Source organism: Mobula birostris, chromosome 20, assembly GCF_030028105.1.
Source record: "Mobula birostris isolate sMobBir1 chromosome 20, sMobBir1.hap1, whole genome shotgun sequence".
Taxonomy (NCBI): Eukaryota; Metazoa; Chordata; class Chondrichthyes; order Myliobatiformes; family Myliobatidae; genus Mobula; species Mobula birostris.
The window spans coordinates 46,884,206-46,910,721 of record NC_092389.1 but is presented as its reverse complement, the minus strand read 5'-3'; the positions used below and the strand labels follow the sequence as shown (position 1 = coordinate 46,910,721).

Genomic DNA, 26,516 nt, shown 5'->3' with positions numbered 1-26,516 from the left:
CTCGGGCTCGGACCCCGGAACCGGGCAAGGACATGACATGGCTTGAGGCTGGGGACTTGGGTCTTGAGCTTGGCTGCGGGATCCTCGAGGCTTGGGGTCCTGGGTCATCATCACCACCTCCAGATTCAACTGTGCTGGACAGATTGCTGGTGCATGTTGCAACCATAGGAACAGACTGGGAGGCATGCTCAGTTATATCTGTTTGTGGTCCCTCACTGAAAACAGTCACTGGTGCATGAACTTGCAGCGGTGTGCTCGGTACACTGCAGCCTCCAGATTCATCTTCGTGAACAGCAGCAAGGTAAATTGGTGTTTCATACATTGCTAAACCTCCTTGTGAGGCCAATTGCCCCAGATCAGACTGACTTCAACCAGTTTGATTCCTATCTTCGGGTGGTCCAAACCTAAATTGAGGTACTCCTGCAACCTGGGGAGAAGGAATGGCTTCTGCAAACCCATCTGATCGGTGGGGCACAACAAGTACTGGGCACCATTCTGTCATCTTCATCAACAAAATGTCAGGGGGACGTCACGTGATGACGTGGGATTGAGACCTGTAAATCCAGCTCTCCTGTAAAAAAGCAGCAAAGTACTGTTTAAACAAAGAAGAGTTAATAAATAGTTTTTAAGAACTACTTATAAACTAGTCAAGACTATTTTACGATATGCCTCGTAAACAGCAACAGAGGAAAACTGCGGTTTTGAAGTCCCCGCGAGATGGGAAGGAAAAAGGGCCTATTACAGCGATGGAACCTCGGGCTCAGGTTGGATCTCCTTCGGAGGAGACACATTTTATCTCTGGCGTTGAAGAACAGGGGGCAATGGCGGCAGCAGCCGTCCCTGGGAAGACGAAGCGGGAATTGCGCATGCGTAAAGAAGTAGGCAAAACCACAACATGACCAAAATCCGCGATCAATTTTAATAAATTGTTTGAGATTTCAAGGCAAAGAAAGGAATCTACAGGTGGCTGCCCAAGCTGCCAAGAATAGAAAAGGGCCATTGAAGGGAACAAAATTTTTTTCTACCCTGACATAAGTTATGAAGAGAAGGAAGAAGTTCAACCCAGTGATAAAAGTCCTATGCGATCATGGTTATCAATTTATACTGTGCTATCCTGCAACCTTGAAGATTTTTTTGCCTGGCGGAGAAAGAAGATTTTTTGATGATTACCGGAAAGCGGAGGAGTTTGTGCCAGAATCTTTGAATATTCACCAGACACAAGAAGAAATCTAGGGGAGTGAGATGGATTAAAGATGAAGGCTGGGACAGGGAATACACTTGGTGGATTTTTAAAGGTGGAAAAATATATAAATGTATTATTAAATATGTGATAGAGGGGAAGAAATGTAAAAGTTTGAGGAATATTAGTTGGGAATAGTGACATTAAATTTCTTTTAATATATTTATAATTTTTTTTGTTACAGGGAGCTGGAAGAAATACTGACCAATCGCTACGGGATTCATGTGTGCAATCGTGGCGACAGCCATGACCCGCAAAATGGAGGGGGTTTTTTTCACTCACAACATTAGTAGGGGGGCATTTTGTTATTTTTCTTTTTATATCATATCTATCCTTTATTTCTTTTTGCCTGGATGATGGGGGGGGGGGGGAACACAGCAACATGGTGAAGTTTAAAGAGATTCCCCAAGAAACTATGAGAGTTGAGGTGTTAAGTAATGTTTTAGATTGGAGTAATTTGGTTAGGAATAATGACTAACTTATTGAATTTTTTGAGTTTTAAGGTTAATGGGCTTAACGGACCGGTGAAAAGAAACAGAATTTTAACACACATTAAGAAAATGAAGGTAGATATAGCCTTCTTGCAGGAAGCACACTCAACAGAAACAGAACATCAGAAATTAAAGAGAGACTGGGTGGGAAGTGTTGTTGCAGCTTCATTTAGTTCAAAAGTGAGGGGAGTAGCAATATTGATCAATAAAACGTTACCAATTAGAATACAAAATGTAATAACTGATTCTGCGGGGAGATATATGATTATACACTGCCAACTTTTTTCCAAATTATGGACCCTCATCAATATTTATGCACCAAATGAAAATGATGCAAAATTTATACAAGAAGCTTTTTTGAATTTAGCTGACGCACATGATAAAATATTAATAGGTGGAGACTAACTTTTACCTAGACCCAGTCTTAGATAGATCAACCAAGGCTGTTACAAAATCGAAAGTAGTAAAACTAACTTTATCATCGGTAAAAGATTTAAATTTGCTTGATATATGGAGAAAAATTAACCCCAAAGAAAGAGACTATTTGTTCTATTCTAACAGACATAAAACTTACTGAAGGATAGATCTTTTTCTATTATGAATGAATATTCAAGACAGAGTGAAAAATATGGAATATAAAGTGAGAATATTGTCAGATCGCTCTCCTTAGATCCCCTCCAGTTTGCCTACCAGCCCCGACTAAGAGTTGAGGATGCCATCTTCTACCTGCTGAACCGTGTCTACGCCCACCTGGACAAGCCAGCGAGCGCTGTGAGGGTCATGTTTTTTGACTTCTCCAGTGCGTTCAACACCATCCGCCCTGCTCTGCTGGGGGAGAAGCTGACAGCGATGCAGGTGGATGCTTCCCTGGTGTCATGGATTCTTGATTACCTGACTGGCAGACCACAGTACGTGTGCTTGCAACACAGTGTGTCCGACAGAGTGATCAGCAGCACTGGGGCTCCACAGGGGACTGTCTTGTCTCCCTTTCTCTTCACCATTTACACCTCGGACTTCAACTACTGCACAGAGTCTTCTCATCTTCAGAAGTTTTCTGATTACTCTGCCATAGCTGGATGCATCAGCAAGGGAGGTGAGGCTGAGTACTGGGCTACTGTAGGAAACTTTGTCACATGGTGTCAGCAGAATTATCTGCAGCTTAATGTGAAAAAGACTACGGAGCTGGTGGTAGACCTGAGGAGAGCTAAGGTACCGGTGACCCCTGTTTCCATCCAGGGGGTCAGTGTGGACATGGTGGAGGATTAGAAATAGCTGGGGATACATATTGACAAATAAACTGGACTGGTCAAAGAACACTGTGGCTGTCTACAAGAAGGGTCAGAGCCGTCTCTATTTCCTGAGGAGACTGAGGTCCTTTAACGTCTGTCGGACGATGCTGAGGATGTTGTACAAGTCTGTGGTGGCCAGTGCTATCATGTTTGCTGTTGTGTGCTGGGGCAGCAGGCTGAGAGTAGCAGACACCAACAGAATCAACAAACTTATTCATAAGGCCAGTGATGTTGTGGGGATGGAAATGGACTCTCTGACGGTGGTGTCTGAAAAGAGGATGCTGTCTAAGTTGCATGCCATCTTGGTCAATGTCTCCCATCCACCACATAATGTACTGGGTGGGCACAAGAGTACATTCAGCCAGAGACTCATTCCTTCAAGATGCAGCACAGAGCGTCATAGGAAGTCATTCCTGCCTGTGGCCATCAAACTTTTCAACTCCTCCCTTGGAGGGTTAGACACCCTGTGCCGATAGGCTGGTCCTGGACTTATTTCATAATTTACTGGCATAATTTACAGAGTACTATTTAACTATTTATGGTTCTATTACTATTTATTATTTATGGTGCAACTGTAACAAAAACCAAGTTCCCCCTGGGATCAATAAAGTATGACTATGGCTTTATTAATGACAATAATAATGACGGAAAAGGAAGAAGCAACTTATAGATGGAGATTTAATTCAATATTATTAAAATGTCAAGATTTTTGTGATTTTATGAAAAAACAGATCCAATTTTTTTTTTGGATACAAACTGTCATTCAGTTGATGATAAATTTGTATTATGGGATGCGACGAAAGCATATTTGAGGGGTCAGATAATAAGTTATACGTCTAAAATTAAGAAGGAATATATGGTAAAATTAGATCAATTGGAAAAAGAGATTACAAAATTAGAAAAAGAATCTCAAAGACATATGATAGAAGAAAAACCAAGACAACTTGTCAATAAGAAGTTACAATATAATACACGCTTCAGGCACATCGAACAGAAAAAGAAATCATGAGAACTAAGCAAAGGTATTATGAGTTAGGTGAGAGATCACACAGAATTCTTGCTTGGCAGTTGAAAACAGAACAGGCTTCCAAAACGATAAATGCAATTAGAACAAGTGCAAATAAAATTACAAAACTATAAACCTTTAGAAATTAATGAAACCTTCAAAAGTTTCTACTCTGAATTATATCAATCGGAATCACAAAACGATGTTAATGAGATAGAAAGATCTTTATCACAAATAACTCGTCCAAAATTCAATTTGGAAGAACAGAAAGGATTAGATATGCCTTTTACCTTAAAAGAGGTTGAAGAAGCTTTAGGATCACTTCAAAGTAATAAATCTCCAGGAGAGGATGGTTTTCCGCCTGAATTTTATAAAAAGTTTAAAGATTTATTAATTTCTCCTTTTATGGAGTTAATACGTCAAGTGGAAAAAATACATAAACTCCCAGAATCTTTCTCAACAGTGATTGTAATAGTATTGCAAAAAAAGGTAGAGATCCTTTCAAACCAGCATCATATAGGCCTATTTCTTTGTTGAACACGGATTATAAAATAATAGCAAAAATTTTATCTAATTGATTATCTAAATATTTATCAAAATTAATACATATGGATCAAACAGGAGTTATTAAAATAGACAATTGGCAGATAATGTAACTCGGCTACTTAGTATAATTCATTTGGCACAAAAAAGGGCAGAAATAAGTATGGTAGTAGCCTTGGATGCAGAAAAAGCACTTGATAGATTGGAATGGGATTTTTTATTTAAAGTATTAGAAAAATATGGGTTAGGAGTACCTTTTATAAACTGGATTAAAACCTTAAACACTAATCTTAACGCTAAAGTAGTGACAAATAGTCAAATTTCAACACCATTCCAGTTAAAAAGGTCAACTAGACAATGTTGTCCATTATCACCTGCTTTACTTGTATTGGCAAGAGAACCATTAGCAGAACTAATTAGAATTGATTCAGATATTAAGGGTTTTAGAGTTAATCAGGAGGAATATAAGATTAATTTATTTGCTGATGATGTTTTGATTTATTTAACAAACCCACTGCATTTGTTACGTAAACTACCTTCTGGACTGGAAGAATATGGGAAAGTATCAGGGTGTAATTGGGATAAAAGTGAAATCTTACCTCTTACTCAAGGAGATTATAGAAACATAGAAAATAGGTGCAGGAGTAGGCCATTCGGCCCTTCAAGCCTGCACCGCCATTTATTATGATCATGGCTGATCATCCAACTCAGAACCCCGCCCCAGCCTTCCCTCCATAGCCCCGATCCCCGTAGCCACAAGGGCCATATCTAACTCCCTCTTAAATATAGCCAATGAACTGGCCTCAACTGTTTCCTGTGGCAGAGAATTCCACAGATTCACCACTCTCTGTGTGAAGAAGTTTTTCCTAATCTCGGTCCTAAAAGGCTTCCCCTTTATCCTCAAACTGTGACCCCTCGTTCTGGACTTCCCCAACATCGGGAACAATCTTCCTGCATCTAGCCTGTCCGATCCCTTTAGGATTTTATATGTTTCAATCAGATCCCCCCTCAATCTTTTAAATTCCAGCGAGTACAAACCCAGTTCATCCAGTCTTTCTTCATATGAAAGTCCTGCCATCCCAGGAATCAATCTGGTGAACCTTCTTTGTACTCTCTCTATGGCAAGGATGTCTTTCCTCAGATTAGGGGACCAAAACTGCACACAATACTCCTGGTGTGGTCTCACCAAGGCCTTGTACAACTGCAGTAGTACCTCCCTGCTCCTGTACTCGAATCCTCTCGCTATAAATGCCAGCAAACCATTTGCCTTTTTCACCGCCTGCTGTACCTGCATGCCCACTTTCAATGACTGGTGTATAATGACACCCAGGTCTCGTTGCACCTCCCCTTTTCCTAATCGGCCACCATTCAGATAATAATCTGTTTTCCCATTTTTGCCACCAAAGTGGATAACTTCACATTTATCCACATTAAATTGCATCTGCCATGAATTTGCCCACTCACCCAACCTATCCAAGTCACTCTGCATCCTCTTAGCATCCTCCTCACAGCTAACACTGCCACCCAGCTTCGTGTCATCCGCAAACTTGGAGATGCTGCATTTAATTCCCTCATCCAAGTCATTAATATATATTGTAAACAACTGGGGTCCCAGCACTGAGCCTTGCGGTACCCTACTAGTCACCGCCTGCCATTCTGAAAAGGTCCCGTTTATTCCCACTCTTTGCTTCCTGTCTGCTAACCAATTCTCCATCCACATCAATACCTTACCCCCAATACCATGTGCTTTAAGTTTGCACACTAATCTCCTGTGTGGGACCTTGTCAAAAGCCTTTTGACAATCCAAATATACCACATCCACTGGTTCTCCCCTATCCACTCTACTAGTTACATCCACAAAAAATTCTATGAGATTCGTCAGACATGATTTTCCTTTCACAAATCCATGCTGACGTTGTCGGATCATTTCACCGCTTTCCAAATATGCTGTTATCACATCTTTGATAACTGACTCCAGCAGTTTCCCCACCACCGACGTTAGGCTAACCGGTCTATAATTCCCCGGTTTCTCTCTCCCTCCTTTTTTAAAAAGTGGGGTTACATTAGCCACCCTCCAATCCTCAGGAACTAGTCCAGAATCTAACCAGTTTTGAAAAATTATCACTAATGCATCCACTATTTCTTGGGCTACTTCCTTAAGCACTCTGGGATGCAGACCATCTGGCCCTGGGGATTTATCTGCCTTCAATCCCTTCAATTTACCTAACACCACTTCCCTACTAACATGTATGTCGCTCAGTTCCTCCATCTCACTGGACCCTCTGTCCCCTACTATTTCTGGAAGATTATTTATGTCCTCCTTAGTGAAGACAGAACCAAAGTAATTATTCAATTGGTCTGCCATGTCCTTGCTCCCCATAATCAATTCACCTGTTTCTGTCTTTAGGGGACCTACATTTGTCTTTACCAGTCTTTTCCTTTTTACGTATCTATAAAAGCTTTTACAGTCAGTTTTATGTTCCCTGCCAGTTTTCTCTCATAATCTTTTTTCTCCTTCCTAATTAAGCCCTTTGTCCTCCTCTGCTGAACTCTGAACTTCCCCCAGTCCTCAGGTGAGCCACTTTCTCTGGTTAATTTGTATGCTTCTTCTTTGGAATTGATACTATCCCTAATTTCTCTTGTCAGCCACGGGTGCACTACCTTCCTTGATTTATTCTTTTGCCAAACTGGGATGAACAATTGTTGTAGTTCATCCATGCAACCTTTAAATGCTTGCCATTGCATATCCAGCGTCAATCCTTTAAGTGTCATTTGCCAGTCTATCTTAGCTAATTCACGTCTCATACCTTCAAAGTTACCCCTCTTTAAGTTCAGAACCTTTGTTTCTGAATTAACTATGTCACTCTCCATCTTAATGAAGAATTCCACCATATTATGGTCACTCTTACCCAAGGGGCCTCTCAGGACAAAATTGCGAATTAACCCTTCCTCATTGCTCAAAACCCAGTCCAGAATAACCTGCTCTCTAGTTGGTTCCTCGACATGTTGGTTCAAAAAACCATCCCGCATACATTCCAAGAAATCCTCTTCCTCAGCACCTTTACCAATTTGGTTCACCCAATCTACATGTAGATTGAAGTCACCCATTATAACTGCTGTTCCTTTATTGCACACATTTCTAATTTCCTGTTTCATACCATCTCCGACCTCACTACTACTGTTAGGTGGCCTGTACACAACTCCCACCAGCGTCTTCTGCCCCTTAGGGTTACGCAGCTCTACCCATATCGATTCCACATCTTCCCGGCTTATGTCCTTCCTTTCTATTGCGTTAATCTCTTCTTTAACCAGCAACGCCACCCCACCTCTCCTTCCTTCATGTCTATCCCTCCTGAATATTGAATATCCTTGAACGTTGAGCTCCCATCCTTGGTCACCCTGGAGCCATGTCTCTGTGATCCCAACTATATCATAATCATTAATAGCAATCTGCACTTTCAATTCATCCACCTTATTACGAATGCTCCTTGCATTGACACACAAAGCCTTCAGGCGCTCTTTTACAACTCTCTTAGACCTTATACAATTATGTTGAAAAGTGGCCCTTTTTAATGCTTGCCCTGGATTTGTCGGCCTGCCACTTTTACTTTTCTCCTTAGTACTTTTTGCTTCTACCCTCACTTTACACCCCTCTGTCTCTCTGCACTTGTTCCCATCCCCCTGTTGTGAACTAACCTCCTCACGCCTTGCCTCTTTAATTTGATTCCCACCCCCCAACCATTCTAGTTTAAAGTCACCTCAGTAGCCCTCGCTAATCTCCCTGCCAGGATATTGGTCCCCCTAGGAGTCAAGTGTAACCCGTCCTTTTAGTACAGGTCACGCCTGTGCCAAAAGAGATCCCAATGATCCAAAAACTTGAATCCCTGCCCCCTGCTCCAATCCCTCAGCCACGCATTTATCCGCCACCTCATCGCATTCCTACTCTCACTGTCGCGTGGCACAGGCAGTAATCCCGAGATTACTACCTTTGCAGTCCTTTTTCTCAACTCCCTTCCTAGCTCCCTATATTCTCCTTTCAGGACCTCATCCCTTTTCCTACCTATGTCATTGGTACCTATATGTACCACGACCTCTGGCTCCTCACCCTCCCACTTCAGGATATCTTGGACACGATCAGAAGTATCCCGGACCCTGGCACCAGGGAGGCAAACTACCATCCGGGTCTCTGGACTGCATCCACAGAATCGCCTAACTGACCCCCTTACTATCGAGTCCCCTATTACTACTGTCCTCCTCTTCCTTTCCCTACCCTTCTGAGCTACAGGGCCGGACTCTGTGCCGGAGGCACGGCCACTGTCGCTTCCCCCGGGTAAGATGTCCCCCCCAACAGTACTCAAACAGGAGTACCTGTTGTTAAGGGGCACAGCCACCGGGGTACTCCCTATTACCTGACTCTTCCCCTTCCCCCTCCTAACCGTGACCCACTTGTCTGCCTCCCGTGGCCCCGGCGTGACCACCTGCCTGCAACTCCTCTCTATCAACTCCTCACTCTCCCTGACCAGACGAAGGTCATCCAGCTGCAGCTCCAGTTCCGTAACGCGGTCCCTTAGGAGCTGCATCTCGATGCACTTGGTGCAGATGTAGACGTCCGGGAGGCTTGGAGACTCCAGAGTCTCCCACATCCGACACCGAGAACAGCAAACTGCCCTCACACTCATACTGCCCCTCTCCTCAAATAACAACAGAAAATGAATGCCAAACCTTCCTCGCCTCGCCCGTTTCCGCCTAAGCCCGTTGTGCCGAAGCCCTTAAGTCTTCACTCTGCTCCCTGCTCACTCCGCCGTCTGCAAACTACGCTGCCCGCTCTATGAGGCTCTGTTCCTTTTAAATCTGCCGCGCTGCACTGCCCGACGTCACACGCCTGCGCAGTCCCGCCTCTCACAACGCCGTTGGAGAAAAAAAAAAATAATGAAAATTTCAAAAATGTCTTTCTCGGCACTCCCACTCAGACTCTCAGACTCCTTCTTCGAATCAAACCCGAAGCAGGATTTCTGCCCTTTTAGATCTGCCGCGCTGCACTGCCCGACGTCTCTTAATTAAGGGCTTATTTAAGAGACCAACTGGGTCAAATAATGTTTTTGCCGAAACCTAATGAAATTGAAATTTTAATTCAAAAAGGAAAAATTTTAAAAATTATTTCTTTTATGTATAATCTGATTCAAAAACAGACACTTAAACAAGGAATTCACAAGTCAAGACAAAAGTGGGAAATGGATTTGAGTATTAATATTGATGAAACAAATTGGTCAAGACTGTCTTGACAGTATGACAAATACAATAAATGTTCGACTCAGATTAGTAGAATATAATTTTTTACACCAATTATATATTATACGGCAAAGAATAAATAGATTAACTTCAAACTTACCTGATCAATGTTCTCGGTGTAATCAAGAAATTGGTACTTTTTTTACATTCTACTTGGTCCTGTTCCAATATTCAACCTTTTTGGATAAATTTAAGAGATTTATTGGAACAAATTACTGGAACTCAACTTCCACATGACCCGATATTATTTTTATTAGGTGACATTGAAGGGATAAAATTGAAACTTAAATAGAATAAATACCAGAAAGAATTTATAAAAATTGCACTGGCAGTAGCCAAGAAGGCTATAGCAGTTACTTGGAAATCGGATTCGTATTTAAGTATGGATCGTTGGAATAATGATATTTTTAGCTGTATTCCACTTGAAAAAATTACTTATAATTTAAGAGATAAATATGATACATTTTTGAATATTTGGCGTCTTTTTTTCTTACGAAAGATAGGTTGGGATATCTAGGTGCTCCAATGATAAAGATGTTGGGCCTTTGGGGAAAGTAACAAATAAATATATTAAATTTATTTTGAATCCCATGGAGCATGTGGAGACCTTTCAATATCCAGGCAGTCTTTCTTTCTTTCTTTTTTTTTCTTTTTCTTTTCTTTCTTTTAGGTAGGGGTATATATCGGGGGGGAAGGGTTAAGGGAGGGGGGGACCGTAGATATTATTATTTCATGTAATCATGTTTGAAAACTCAATAAAAATTATATATAAAAAATGTTGCTGCACACCTCCAATGCCTGGAGTAAGCTGAATTCCCCCTCGACTTGATGAAGGTCGCCTCGCTGGTGGAAATCTCTGCGCAGGTGGTCCCAGTTCTGGGGCTGGAGGTTGTATTGTAAGTCTTGGTGGAAGAGGATGTGCTGGTCTCCTTGGTGAGCATCGAGCTCGTGAAGCTGGTCTTTCAACAACTGCCTGTTGCTGCCTTGGAGTTTCTGGTGTGCAGGATTCCGTGGTGGTGACACAACCTTCACCTCCAGAATTATCCTCTGAAACTTGAGAACTTTCTTTTTTAGTTTGTTCATCTGTACTAGGATCTGTCCCATAAGCAGCCTCAACATTGCCATCATCATAATTATCTTCTCCCTCAGGACTACCCTCATTACTATCTACACCATCACCATCCTCAATACCAGTATCATCATCATTGTCCTCTTCATTGTCTGGATCTTCATCACTCTCAATAATAATGTATTCAGTTGGTGTTTGAGAACTTTGTGAATACTGAGTACTTAGCTGATGTTCTAATGGTTGAGGGTCTAAATCCAAAGGGTGAGATGCCTCTTCATTATCTTCCATTAGTTGACAGGTGGGTATTCTTCAATAACCACTTGGGTGATAGAGTCCTGTGAATCCGGGTTCTCAGATTGGATCTGCATTTCGTCGTCTGCATCTGTGTTTTCTTCCATCTCCTGTACATGCTCTTCTGATCGCTGGGTGAGTTTCAATTTCTTTGACTGATGTTCTGAAGACTCATCCTGACCATGAGCTGTATTATCAGCACTGGTCTCTTCGTCATCTTCACGTTGACGTTTAGGCATAGGAGTGGAGCCTGAAACTGTTCAAATACAGCAGTGGAAGTGGATGGTCGTTCCACTGGGGAGTCCTGCACAACATCATAAGGTATGAGATGTGAATTAGCTAAGATAGACTGGCAAATGACACTTAAAGGGTTGACGGTGGATATGCAATGGCAAGCATTTAAAGATCGCATGAATGAACTACAACAATAGTTCATCCCAGTTTGGCAAAAGGATAAATCAAGGAAGGTAGTGCACCCGTGGCTGACAAGGGAAATTAGGGATAGTGTCAATTCCAAAGAAGAAGCATACAAATTAGCCAGAAAAAGTGGCTCACCTGAGGACTGGGAGAAGTTCAGAGCTCAGCAGAGGAGGACAAAGGGCTTAATTAGGAAGGGGAAAAAAGATTATGAGAGAAAACTGGCAGGGAACATAAAAACTGACTGTAAAAGCTTTTATAGATATGTGAAAAGAAAAAGATTGGTTAAGACAACTGTAGGTCCCCTACAGACAGAAACAGGTGAATTGATTTTGGGGAGCAAGGGCATGGCACACCAATTGAATAATTACTTTGGTTCTGTCTTCACTAAGGAGGACATAAATAATCTTCCAGAAATAGTAGGGGACAGAGGGTCCAGTGAGATGGAGGAACTGAGCGACATACATGTTAGTAGGGAAGTGGTGTTAGGTAAATTGAAGGGATTGAAGGCAGATAAATCCCCAGGGCCAGATGGTCTGCATCCCAGAGTGCTTAAGGAAGTAGCCAAGAAATAGTAGATGCATTAGTGATAATTTTTCAAAACTCTTTAGATTCTGGACTAGTTCCTGAGGATTGGAGGGTGGCTAATGTAACCCCACTTTTTAAAAAAAGAGGGAGAGAGAAACCGGGGAATTATAGACCGGTTAGCCTAACATCGGTGGTGGGGAAAATGCTAGTCAGTTATCAAAGATGTGATAACAGCACATTTGGAAAGCGGTGAAATCATCGGACAAAGTCAGCATGGATTTGTGAAAGGAAAATCATGTCTGACGAATCTCATAGAATTTTTTGAGGATGTAACTAGTAGAGTGGATAGGGGAGAACCAGTGGATGTGGTATATTTGGATTTTCAGAAGGCTTTTGACAAGGTCCCACACAGGACATTAGTGTGCAAACTTAAAGCACATGGTATTGGGGGTAAGGTATTGATGGGGATAGAGAATTGGTTGGCAGACAGGAAGCAAAGAGTGGGAATAAACGGGACCTTTTCAGAATGGCAGGCAGTGACTAGTGGGGTACTGCAAGGCTCAGTGCTGGGACCCCAGTTGTTTACAAAAAAATTAATGAATTGGATGAGGGAATTAAATGCAGCATCTCCAAGTTTGCGGATGACACGAAGCTGGGTGGCGGTGTTGGCTGTGAGGAGGATGCTAAGAGGATGCAGGGTTACTTGGATAGGTTGGGTGAGTGGGCAAGTTCATGGCAGATGCAATTTAATGTGGATAAATGTGAAGTTATCCACTTTGGTGGCAAAAACAGGAAAACAGATTATTATCTGAATGGTGGCCGATTAGGAAAAGGGGAGGTGCAACGAGACCTGGGTGTCATTATACGCCAGTCATTGAAAGTGGGCAGGCAGGTACACCAGGCGGTGAAAAAGGCGAATGGTATGCTGGCATTGAGAGCGAGAGGATTCGAGTACAGGAGCAGGGAGGTACTACTGCAGTTGTACAAGGCCTTGGTGAGACCACACCTGGAGTATTGTGTGCAGTTTTGGTCCCCTAATCTGAGGAAAGACATCCTTGCCATAGAGGGAGTACAAAGAAAGTTCACCAGATTGATTCCTGGGATGGCAGGACTTTCATATGATGAAAGACTGGATGAACTAGGCTTATACTCATTGGAATTTAGAAGATTGAGGGGGGATCTGATTGAAACATATAAAATCCTAAAGGAATTGGACAGGCTAGATGCAGGAAGATTGTTCCCGATGTTGGGGAAGTCCAGGACGAGGTGTCACAGTTTGAGGATAAAGGGGAAGCCTTTTAGGACGGAGATTAGGAAAAAACTTCTTCACACAGCGAGTGGTGAACCTGTGGAATTCTCAGCCACAGAAAACAGTTGAGGCCAGTTCATTGGCTATATTTAAGAGGGAGTTAGATATGGCCCTTGTGGCTAAAGGGATCAGGGGGTATGGAGAGAAGGCTGGTACAGGGTTCTGAGTTGGGTGATCAGCCATGATCAATACTGAATGGTGGTGCAGGCTCGAAGGGCTGAATGGCCTACTCCTGCACCTATTTTCTCTGTTTCTATGTATCAGAAGGGTAGGGAAAGGAAGAGGAGGGCAGTAGTAATAGGGGACTCGATAGTAAGGGGGTCAGAAAGGCGATTCTGTGGATGCAGTCTGGAGACCCGGATGGTAATTTGCCTCCCTGGTGCCAGGGTCCAGGATATTTCTGATCGCGTCCAAGATATTCTGAAGTGGGAGGGAGAGGAGCCAGAGATCGTGGTACATATAGGTACCAATGATATAGGTGGGAAAAGGGGAGAGGTCCTGAAAGGAGAATATAGGGAGTTAGGAAGGGAGTTGAGAAAAAGGTCCACAAAGATAGTAATCTCGGGATTACTGCCTGTGCCATGCGACAGTGAGAGTAGGAATGCAATGAGGTGGAGGATAAATGCGTGGCTGAGGGATTGGAGCAGGGGGCAGGGATTCAAGTTTTTGGATCATTGGGACCTCTTTTGGCGCAGGTGTGACCTGTACAAAAAGGACGGGTTACACTTGAATCCTGGGGGGACCAATATCCTGGCGGGGAGATTTGCGAGGGCGACTGAGGTGACTTCAAACTAGAATGGTTGGGGGGTGGGAATCAAATTAAAGAGACTAGGAGAGAGGAGGTTAGTTCACAACGGGAGGATGGGAACAAGTGCAGAGAGACAGAGAGGTGTAAAATGAGGGTAGAAGCAAAAAGTAGTAAGGTGAAAAGTAAAAGTGGCAGGCCAGCAAATCCAGGGCAAAAATCAAAAAGGGCCACTTTTCAACATAATTGTATAAGGGCTAAGAGTGTTGTAAAAGCGAGCCTGAAGGCTTTATGTGTCAATGCAAGGAGCATTCGTAAAAGGTGGATGAATTAAAAGTGCAGATTGTTATTAATGAATATGATATACTTGGGATTCCCTTTTCCTACCTATGTCATTGGTATCTTCACCCTCCCACTTCAGGATATCTTGGACGCGATCAGAAATATCCCGGACCCTGGCACCTTCCAGGTCAGAGGAGGCACGGCAGGTGAAGGAGCGAGTGCGGGGATTGACTGAGAAGGAGCGGCTGATTTAAAATTATCAGCTAATATAAGCAAGTCTCGCTCTAGGGGAGCAGCTTTGTCGAGGGAGGTGCCTTGCGAGAAAAGTGCGAGTCTTTGGCTCAGGAGTCTTCGGCGAGGAGGCTGAGAGTGGAGAGAACGCCACAGTTGGAGAGGGTGAGAAGTGGAGAAGAGATGACCGCTAGGCTGATTCAGTGGGCTGTGTGCATGATGTGGGAGGTCAGGGACACTGACGGCGCCTCTGGATCCTACACCTGCGGAAAATGTGTCCAGATTCAGCTTCTGAAGGACCGTGTTGCAGCACTGGAGAGGCAACTGGATGATGTTAGGTTAATCCGGGAGAACGAGAGTTTTCTGGACAGGACCTACAGTGAGGTCGTTACACCCAGGATACAGGAAGGGAGAAGGAGGACGACGATGAACAAGGAAAGGATGCTTGAAGTACAGGAGACCCCGGGGGATGTGTGTCTCGTAAACAGGTTCTCCCTCTTGGAAGCTGTCGGGACAGAAGACAGTGCCAGTCTGAGAGGCGGACGGATCTGCGAGTCAACAATTGGCGCTGAGGCAAAGTCGAGGAGACAGACGTCAGACAGAGCCGTGGTCGTAGGGGACTCCATAGTGAGAGGTACAGAAAGGGGTTTCTATGGCAACAGGCGAGATTTAAGGATGGTGTGTTGCCTCCCTGGTGCTGGGATCCAGGATGTCACGGACCGATTGCAGGGAATCCTCAAGAATGAAGGTGAACATCCGGAAGTGGTGGTGTATGTCGGCACAAATGATGTGGGGAAGAAGAGGAAAGACGTTCTACAGCGCGACTTCAGAGAACTCGGAAGAAGGCTGAAAAGCAGGACTTCCAGGGTGGTTATCTCCGGTTTGCTTCCAGATCCCTGTGCTGGAGTGGTCAAGGACAGGGAGATAATGGATCTGAATGTGTGGCTGAGGAACTGGTGCAGGAAGCAAGGATTTACATTCTTGGACCACTGGGGTATGTTTCGGGGTGACGGGTTGCACCTTAATAAGCGGGGCACCAGCATTCTGGCAGGCAGCTTTGCCTCTGCAACACGGGTGTGTTTAAACTAAGTAGTGCGGGGAGGGGACAATCTGGAAACATAAGGATGGAGATAAAGGGAAAGTGAGAATAAGAAAAGTTAAGAAAGACAGCAGAATCAACAGAGCAGAAAGATCAAGAAGGGATAGTACAGTATGGCCAAGTGAAATAGGAATTGATATGGGAGGTGAGGGGAGTAATGAATTAAAAGTATTGTATATGAATGCACGGAGTATAAGAAATAAAGTGGATGAGCTTGAGGCTCAGTTGGAAATTGGTAATTATGATGTTGTGGGAATAACAGAGACATGGCTGCAAGTGGACAGGGCCTGGGAAATGAATATTTAAGAGTATACATCCTATCGAAAGGACAGACTGATGGGCAGAGGGGGTGGGGTGGTTCTTTTGGTGAGGAATGATATTCAGTCCCTTGCGAGGGGGGACATAGAATCAGGAGACATAGAGTCAGTATGGATAGAACTGAGAAATTCTAAGGGTAGAAAGACCCTAATGGGAGTTATCTAGTCTGGATGTAGGGTGCAAGTTGAATCAAGAGTTAAAATTGGCATGTCGCAAAGGTAATGCTACAGTTGTTATGGGGGACTTCAACATGCAGGTAGACTGGAGGAATCAGGTTGGTACTGGACCCCAAGAAAGGGAGTTTGTGGAGTCCCTCCGAGATGGATTCTTAGAACAGCTTGTACTGGAGCCTACCAGGGAGAACACAATTCTAGATTTAGTGTTGTGCAATGAACCGGATTTGATCAGGGACCTCGAGGTAAAGGAGCCATTAGGAGGTAGTGACCATAATATGATAAGTTTTAATCTACAATTTGAGAGGGAGAAGGGAAACTTGGAAGGGTCAGTATTGCAGTTGAACAAAGAGAACTATGGTGCTATGAGGGAGGAGCTGGCCAAAGTTCAATGGAACAATACCCTAGCAGGGATGACAGTGGAACAGCAATGCCAAGTGTTTCTGGGAATAATGTGGAAGGAGCAGGATCAGTTCATTCCAAAGAGGAAGAAAGATCCTAAGGGAAGTAAGGGGAGGCCGTGGCTGACAAGGGAAGTAATGGACAGTATAAAAATAAAAGAGAAGAAGTATAACATAGCAAAGACGAGTGGGAAGCCGGAGGATTGGGAAACTTTTAAAGAGCAACAGAAGATAACTAAAAAGGGAATACGTGGAGAAAAAATAAGGTACAAAGGTAAACTAGCCAAGAATATGAAGGAGGATAGTAAAAGCTTCTTTAGGTATGTGAAAAGGAAAAAAATAGTTAAGACCAAAATTGGGCCCTTGAAGACGGAAGCCGGTGAATTTATTATGGGGAACAAGGAAATGGCAGACGAGTTGAACAGGTACTTTGGATCTGTCTTCACTAGGGAAGACACAAACAATCTCCCAGATGGAATAGTGGCCAAAGGACCTAGGGTAATGGATGAATTGAAGGAAATTTATATCAGGCAGGAAATGGTGTTGGATAGGCTGTTGGGTCTGAAGGCTGATAAGTCCCCGGGACCTGATGCTCTGCATCCCGGGGTACTTAAGGAGGTGGCCTTAGAAATCGTGGACGCATTGGTAATCATTTTCCAATGTTCTATAGATTCAGGATCAGTTCCTGTGGATTGGAGGGTGGCTAATGTTGTCCCTCTCTTCAAGAAGGGAGGAAGAGAGAAAACAGGGAATTATAGACCGGTCAGCCTGACGTCGGTGGTGGGAAAGATGCTGGAGTCAATTATAAAAGATGAAATTACAACACATCTGGAGAGTAGTAACAGGATTGGTCTGAGTCAGCATGGATTTACGAAGGGAAATCGCGCTTGACTAATCTTCCGGAATTTTTTGAGGATGTAAGTATGAAAATGGACAAGGGAGAGCCAGTGGATGTTGTGTATCTAGACTTTCTGTAAGCCTTTGATAAGGTCCCACATAGGAGATTAGTGGGCAAAATTAGGGCACATGATATTGGGGGCAGAGTACTGACATGGATTGAAAATTGGCTGGCTGACAGAAAACAAAGAGTAGCGATTAACGGGTCCCTTTCGGAATGGCAGGCGGTGACCAGTGGGGTACCGCAGGGTTCAGTGCTGGGACCGCAGCTGTTTACAATATATATTAATGATTTAGATGAGGGAATTAAAAGTAACATTAGCAAATTTGCTGATGATACAAAGGTGGGTGGCAGTGTGAAATGGGAGGAGGATGTTTTGAGAATGCAGGGTGACTTGGACAGGCTGGGTGAGTGGGCAGATGCATGGTAGATGCAGTTTAATGTGGATAAATGTGAGGTTATCCACTTTGGTGATAAGAACGGGAAGGCAGATTATTATCCACATGGAGTCAAGTTAGGAAAAGGGGAAGCACGAGATCTAGGTGTTCTTGTACATCAGTCACTGAAAACAAGCATGCAAGTACAGCAGGCAGTGAAGAAAGCTAATGGCATGCTGGCCTTCATAACAAGGGGAATTGAGTATAAGAGCAAAGAGGTCCTTCTGCAGCTGTACAGGGCCCTGGTGAGACCACACCTGGAGTACTGTGTGCAGTTTTGGTCTCCAAATTTGAGGAAGGACATTCTTGCTATTGAGGGAGTGCAGCGTAGGTTCACAAGGTTAATTCCCGGGATGGCGGGACTGTCATATGTTGAAAGATTGGAGCGACTGGGCTTGTATACTCTGGAATTTGGAAGGCTGAGCGGGGATCTTATTGAAACATATAAGATTATTAAGGGATTGGACACGCTGCAGGCAGAAAGCATGTTCCCGCTGATGGGCGAGTCTAGAACCAGAGGACACAGTTTAAGAATTAGGGGTAGGCCATTTAGAACGGAGTTGAGGAAAAACTTTTTCACCCAGAGAGTGGTGGATATATGGAATGTTCTGCCCCAAAAGGCTGTGGAGGCCAAGTCTCTGGACGCTTTCAAAAAAGAGATGGATAGAGCTCTTAAAGATAGTGGAATGAAAGGTTATGGGGATAAGGCAGGAACTGGATATTGATAGTGGATGATCAGCCATGATCACAGTGAATGGCGGTGCTGGCTCAAAGGGCCGAATGGCCTACTCCTGCACCTATTGTCTATTGACATCCAGTTCATCTGTACGTGTGAACTTCCCACTGTAGAGGTCATTTACAGAGACAGGTGTGTAATTCATGTTAACACAAATGAATTGAATTAAACTGACTTTATTTCTTACATCCTTCACATACATGAGGAGTAAAATCAATACATTATGTCTCCATCTAAATGTGCAACGTGCAATAATAATTTATAATCATTTATAATAAATAGAACAGTCAATGTAATATAGAGTATACTCAAATCAGCGTGAGTTCATCAGTCTGATAGCCTGGTGGAAGAAGCTGTCCGGGAACCTGTTGTTCCTGGCTTTGATACTGCAGTACCTCTTCCTGGATGGTAGCAGCTGGAATAGATTGTGGTTGGGATGGCTTGGATCCCCAGTGATCCCCAATATTTCCATTTTATATTGTTGTGCATACTATTTATTATAAATTAGTATAGTTTGCACATGGCACATTCAGACAGAGACATAACGTAAAGGATTTTACTCCTCAAGTATGTGAAGGATGTAAGAAATAAAGTCAATTCAATCCTTTATAATTGTTGAATGTTATGATATGTTGAGTCCTGACAAACACACCACAGCAAGTTCCTAGTACAGGTAAAGGTAATATTTAAGCTCTGATCCTTTATTTTCCCTCTCAACCCCGTTCTCCAGCTTTCTCCCCATAACCTCTGAAGCTCTGACCCAACAAGACGGCACCAACCCCGCTTCGGACACACCCGAGGTCTCGGCCTCCTCCACCATCTTGTGGCGACGGCGCATTCCCCAGACTCGGCGCCCTCTGGCCGAGGAGGGCCCTCCTCAGGCAGCACTGCAGGACATCAGCGAGCCCTTCGGCCCATCTAGTCCATGGTGGAAATCTTTTCCTTCATCTCTGCTCCCAAGGGTCGACCGTCTATTCTGAGGCTAAATTTAAGAACTCGACTTGGATGAGGAGCGGACCGACCCACAAACTCCTCCCAAGCCGCCCACAACACTACCGGCGACGGACAGACCCCACCCGCCCAACACCGGATTGCCCGCCATTGATTTGGTCGTTACCTCTTCTGCCTCATCATCTCGGCCCGGGCTTTACGGGAATGGCGAAGAACGACGGTGCCGGTTTGGGAAGCGTCTCCCGGCCTCTCGCAGCCGTCTTCCCCGCGGCCGGCAGTCACAGCCCCCGAACCCCCTTTCGGAAGACCCTCCTTTGAGGAGCCTCGGGACAGGCGGTTCAGGGAGCGTTTCATTCTGAAGAGGGATCAGCGAGAGAGAGAGAGAGATCTCCCCGTCAGACCCGAGTTCTCCAATCGGTCTCTCCCCCTCTGGAGAGGGAGAGGGAGGGGGAGGGGGAGAGGGAGAGGGGAGAGAGAGGGGGAGAGAGAGGGGAGGGAGAGGGGGAGGGGGAGGGGAGGGGGAGGGGAGGGGGGGGGGAGGGGGAGGGGGAGGGGAGGGGGAGGGGAGGGGGAGGGAGGGGGAGGGAGGGGGAGGGAGGGGAGGGAGGGGGAGGGAGAGGGGGGGGGAGGGAGGGGGAGGGGGAGGGGGAGGGGGAGGGGGGGGGAGGGGGAGGGGGAGGGGGGGGAGGGGGAGGGGGAGGGGGAGGGGGAGGGGGAGGGGGAGGGGGAGGGGGAGAGGGAGGGAGGGGGAGGGGGAGGGAGGGGGAGGGGGAGAGGGAGGGAGGGGGAGAGGGAGGGGGAGGAGAGAGAGAGAATGAAAAGAAAAGAAAGAAAGGAAGAGAAAGAGAGAGTCCTGAGGCGATCCTTGACGAGGAGCCGCCCCCGGTCACACCGACGGACGGACCCGACCCCACAACGGGGAACTGAACCGATGCCCAGCAGTCTGACGGTTGAGTCCGTCCCGCGGGAACGGACAGTTTGTTCTCGCGTTCACCTCGCGACCCCGGTCACACCTCAGGGTTCCACCCCCGGGGCGTTGGAAGACGCCGTTCCCGTCAGAGCGAGGCCGGCGGAATCCCGCGCAGAGGCCGCGAGGGTGAAGCCGGAGGCGGAGAGGCGAAGCAGCAGATCGGCTGCGGTTTCGCTCCGAATGGGGCCGAGGCCAGTCACCGACACCAGGCAAGGTTGGCCGGCCGGTTGGACTCCGCCACCGGCCGAGCTCCTGGCTCGGGAACCGAAAGGGCTCCCAATAATTCCGCCTCAGCTGGGACTCGCAGCCTCCAACGAGGGCCGCGGTAATGCCGCCAACGGCAAGGCGCCATGACACCTCGGGGTGCTCCGAAGTTCGCCATCACGACGTAGCTTTTTAAACCTTTCGTAAGCTTGTCTTTTCTTCTTGACCAGATTGACAACAGCCTTTGTCCGCCACGGTTCCTGTTACCGACCGTCCTTTCCCGGTCTCATTGAAACGTCCCTCAGCAGAACTCCACTCAAATATCCCCTGAACATTTGCCACATTTCCCTGAGAATCTCTGTTCACAAGTTATGCTTCCAAGTTGCTGCCTGATTCCCCCTTACTCCAATTAAACGTTTTCCTAACTTGTCTGTGACTATCCCTCTCCAATGCTGTGGTAAAGGAGATAGGAATTGTGATCACAGGATCCGCACAGAAACATCAGATTGAACATCAAACCCCCAACCCACCCGGTCCCCTCTCTCACACAAAAACTAACAGATCATCCACAGGGAAACATCAGATTGAACATCAAACCCCCAAACCACCCGGTCCCCTCTCTCACACAAAAACTAACAGATCATCCGCACAGAAACATCAGATTGAACATCAAACCCCCAACCCACCCGGTCCCCTCTCTCACACAAAAACTAACAGATCATCCACAGGGAAACATCAGATTGAACATCAAACCCCCAACCCACCCGGTCCCCTCTCTCACACAAAAACTAACAGATCATCCACAGGGAAACATCAGATTGAACATCAAACCCCCAACCCACCCAGTCCCCTCTCTCACACAAAAACTAACAGATCATCCACACAGAAACATCAGATTGAACATCAAACCCCCAACCCACCGGGTCCCCTCTCTCACACAAAAACCAACAGATCATCCACACGGAAACATCAGATTGAACATCAAACCCCCAACCCACCCGGTCCCCTCTCTCACACAAAAACCAACAGATCATCCACAGGGAAACATCAGATTGAACATCAAACCCCCAACCCACCCGGTCCCCTCTCTCACACAAAAACTAACAGATCATCCACAGGGAAACATCTGATTCAACATCAAACCCCCAACCCACCCGGTCCCCTCTCTCACAGAAAAACTAACAGATCATCCACACGGAAACATCGGAGTGAACATCAAACCCCCAACCCACCGGGTCCCCTCTCTCACACAAAAACCAACAGATCATCCACACGGAAACATCAGATTGAACATCAAACCCCCAACCCACCCGGTCCCCTCTCTCACACAAAAACCAACAGATCATCCACACAGAAACATCAGATTGAACATCAAACCCCCATCCCACCCGGTCCCCACTCTCACACAAAAACTAACAGATCATCCACACGGAAACATCAGATTGAACATCAAACCCCCAACCCACCCGGTCCCCTCTCTCACACAAAAACCAACAGATCATCCACACAGAAACATCAGATTGAACATCAAACCCCCATCCCACCCGGTCCCCACTCTCACACAAAAACTAACAGATCATCCACACGGAAACATCAGATTGAACATCAAACCCCCAACCCACCCGGTCCCCTCTTTCACACAAAAACTAACAGATCATCCACAGGGAAACATCAGATTGAACATCAAACCCCCAACCCACCCGGTCCCCTCTCTCACACAAAAACTAACAGATCGTCCACAGGGAAACATCAGATTGAACATCAAACCCCCAACCCACCCAGTCCCCTCTCTCACACAAAAACTAACAGATCATCCACACTGAAACATGAAATTGAACATCAAACCCCCAACCCACCCGGTCCCCTCTCTCACACAAAAACTAACAGATCATCCACAGGGAAACATCAGATTGAACATCAAATCCCAAACCCACCCGGTCCCCTCTCTCACACAAAAACTAACAGATCATCCACAGGGAAACATCAGATTGAACATCAAATCCCAAACCCACCCGGTCCCCTCTCTCACACAAAAACTAACAGATCATCCTCACGGAAACATGAGATTGAACATCAAACCCCCAACCCACCCGGTCCCCTCTCTCACACAAAAACTAACAGATCATCCACAGGGAAACATTAGATTGAACATCAAACCCCCAACCCACCCGGTCCCCTCTCTCACACAAAAACTATCAGATCATCCACAGGGAAACATCAGATTGAACATCAAACCCCCAACCCACCCGGTCCCCTCTCTCTCACAAAAACTAACAGATCATCCACAGGGAAACATCAGATTGAACATCAAACCCCCAACCCACCCGGTCCCCTCTCTCACACAAAAACTAACAGATCATCCACAGGGAAACATCAGATTGAACATCAAACCCCCAACCCACCCGGTCCCCTCTCTCACACAAAAACTAACAGATTATCCACAGGGAAACATCAAATTGAACATCAAATCCCAACCCCCCCGAATCCCCTCTCTCACACAAAAGCTTGCTTTCTTTTTTAATCTTTTTATTAGTTTCATAGAATATAAACATAACATAGCAATAATACAAAGTTGTTGGGAATATACTGTTATACTTAACATGAGTAATTATAAAACCAAATAGTATTTAATTGACAAAACTCCCAATCATGTAGGATACCAATGAATAATACAGGACAAAAAGAAAATATCTAGAAAAAATCATGAAAAAAGAAAACAAAATAAAACCCCCTCAAAAAAAAACTAATCTAAACAGAATTAATCAACTAAACTAAAAAAAAGACCTGGGCAATTTTAACAACGTGAAAATGGAAGAAAAGAAAACCTTAGTGTCGATGACTCCGTTCCTCTCCACCAACACTACAGAGAAGTAAAATATGTTTGGAAATGGTCAAATTACTTCATATGAAAATGCTGAATAAATGGCATCCAAGTTTTTTCAAATTTAATGGCAGGGTCATAAACCACACTTATAATTTTTTCCAAATTTAAACACAACATAGCAAAAATGTTTGGCGAATCACGGATAGCAATTGCTAAAGGTTCAAGGGCGATATTAAATAGTAAAGGACTAAGAGGGCATCCTTGCCTAGTACCACGAAATAGACGGAAAAGGGGAGATCTTTGATTATTAGTACAAACTGAAGCTACTGGGGAATAATATAACAATTTAATCCAAGATATAAATATCAAACTAAAATTAAATTTCTCGAGCACACTAAATAAATAAGGCCATTCAACTCTGTCAAAGGCTTTCTCAGTATCTAATGAGATAATACATTCCGGAGTATTAAGTGAAGGGGTAGGATGAATAACGATTTTTAATCAATCCAGTTTGGTCCATAGATATAAATTGAGGTAATACCTTCTCTAACCTAGCTGCTAAAATTTTTGAATCTACATTCAAAAGTGATAATCGGTCTATATGATGCACAATCAGTAGGATCTTTGTTTTTTTTAAGAATTAAGGAAATACAGGCTTCATAAAACGATTGTGGTAATTTACCTAAACTGATTGCTTCTTTGAATATTCTAGACAACCACGGAGAGAGAATAGAGGAAAAGGATTTTCAAAATTCCACTGTAAACCCGTCCGGACCAGGTGCTTTACCAGAATTCACTGATGAGATTGCAGCCATTATTTCTTCCTCTGTAATAGGAGTTTCTAATGATAAGCAACCTTCGGGTGATAATTTCGGAAAATTCAGTTTACTTAAAAAATCATGCATGATATTAAAATCATGAGGAAAATCAGAGTGATATAAAGAGGTATAAAATTCTTGAAAGGTTTTGTTTATCCCATCATGATCAACTGTCAAAGTATCATCGTGTTTGCGAATCTTAGTAATTTGACGTTTAGCCGAAGCAAATTTCAATTGATTAGCCAATAGTTTACCGGATTTATCACTATGAATATAAAAATCACTTTTAGTTCTCATTAATTGATTTGCAATCGAGGATGTTAATAGTAAACTATGTTCCAATTGAAGTTCAACTCTGTGTCTGTACAGCTCCTTACTAGGAGCAATAGCATATTTTTTTATCAATTTCTTTAATTTTATCAACCAACAAGAGTATTTCATTCTTAGCACGTTTTTTCAAAGCAGCCGAATAGGAAATAATCTGACCATGGATATAAGCTTTAAAAGCGTCCCAAACTGTTCCATTGGAAACTTCTTCCGTAGTATAAATTGAAAAAAAGAAATCAATCTGTTCCTTTATAAAGTTGACAAAGTCCGAATCTTGAAGCAAAATGGGGTTAAGTCGCCATTGTCTATTAGTAGAAGTATCCATTAACTTGATAGAAAGTTTCATTGGAGCATGATCTGAAATGGCGATAATGTCATAATTACAATCAAGTACAGATGGGATTAATCGAGAGTCAATAAAAAAATAGTCAATTCGAGACTAAGAACGATGAACATGTGAAAAGAATGAGAATTCTTTGTCCTTTGGGTGTAGAAATCTCCAAATTTCTGAAATCCCAGAATCAATCATAAAAGAGTTAATAAGAGTAGCCGACTTATTCGGTAAAGCCGGACTACCTACGGATCTGTCCAACATGGGATTCAAACATAAATTAAAGTCACCGCCCATTATCAACATATACTCGTTTAAGTTAGGAAAGGAAGTGAATGTGTGCTTAAAAAATTCAGGGTAATCCACATTCGGAGCATAAACATTATCCACAGCAACCTTTTTGTTAAAAAGTAACCCAGTGATTAACAAAAATCTACCATTAGGATCTGAGATAATGTCTTGATGAATAAATGTAATTGAGGGATCTATAAAAATAGAAACGCCTTTAACTTTGGCTTGGGAGTTCGAGTGGTATTTTAATCTTTCCAGAACTTAAAGAAGCGTTGATTATCCTCTTTCCTTACATGAGTTTCTTGTGCAAAAATAATATGAGCATTCAGTCTTTGGAATACTTTGAAAATCTTTTTCCGTTTTATTGGATGGTTTAAACCATTTGTATTCCAGGAGACAAAATTAATAATGTGAGCCATAATTTAAGATTAACCCTTTGGTGTGTAAAGGGTTAACCATAATGTAAGCTCATGAAATCGGAAGAGGAATACAGGATCAGAGAGGAACCGGAAATCTCGACACTGCAGACATCTTTGTAGTACTAAATCAGCCCGGTAGAAAAAATTAAAAAGGAAAAAGACTGCCCCGCCCTCCATCCACAAGAACCCTGAACTAAGCCAGAGAAGGCTGAAGAAAGAACTAACTAACACTAAATCTAACCCCATTTCTGCAGGAGGCAACTCCAAAGATATATGTTATATAGATGACCTCCCGAAAACTGATATAAAAAAACTAAACACTATACTAGAATAATCTACATAGTATAATTTCTAAAATAAATAAATAAGAAAAAGTTAGTATCAATACGTATGATTAGTTAATTATAAATGAGAGTAAATAAAATATTGCTTCCGAAAAAAAGAAAGGGGATTATGGGAAGAAGAAACATAAGAACATGGCGTCCCAAAAAAACAAAGGAGATTATGCAAAAAGAAAAACAAACCGCCATTTTAATTATACAGTAACAAAAGTAAAGAACATATAACTGAAAATGATCGTCAGATCAAA

General features: G+C 43.9%; 1 long non-coding RNA gene across 1 annotated transcript; it reads right to left on the bottom strand.

Moving 5' to 3' along the window:
• Positions 1 to 445: 445 nt before the first annotated feature.
• On the bottom strand, positions 446 to 10,774 carry LOC140212690 (uncharacterized). The gene is made up of 4 exons (XR_011889774.1): positions 10,648 to 10,774; positions 9,959 to 10,034; positions 4,317 to 4,387; positions 446 to 571 (listed from the first exon to the last, which is right to left on the bottom strand). It is a non-coding gene; the product is annotated as an uncharacterized lncRNA (long non-coding RNA).
• Positions 10,775 to 26,516: the final 15,742 nt, after the last annotated feature.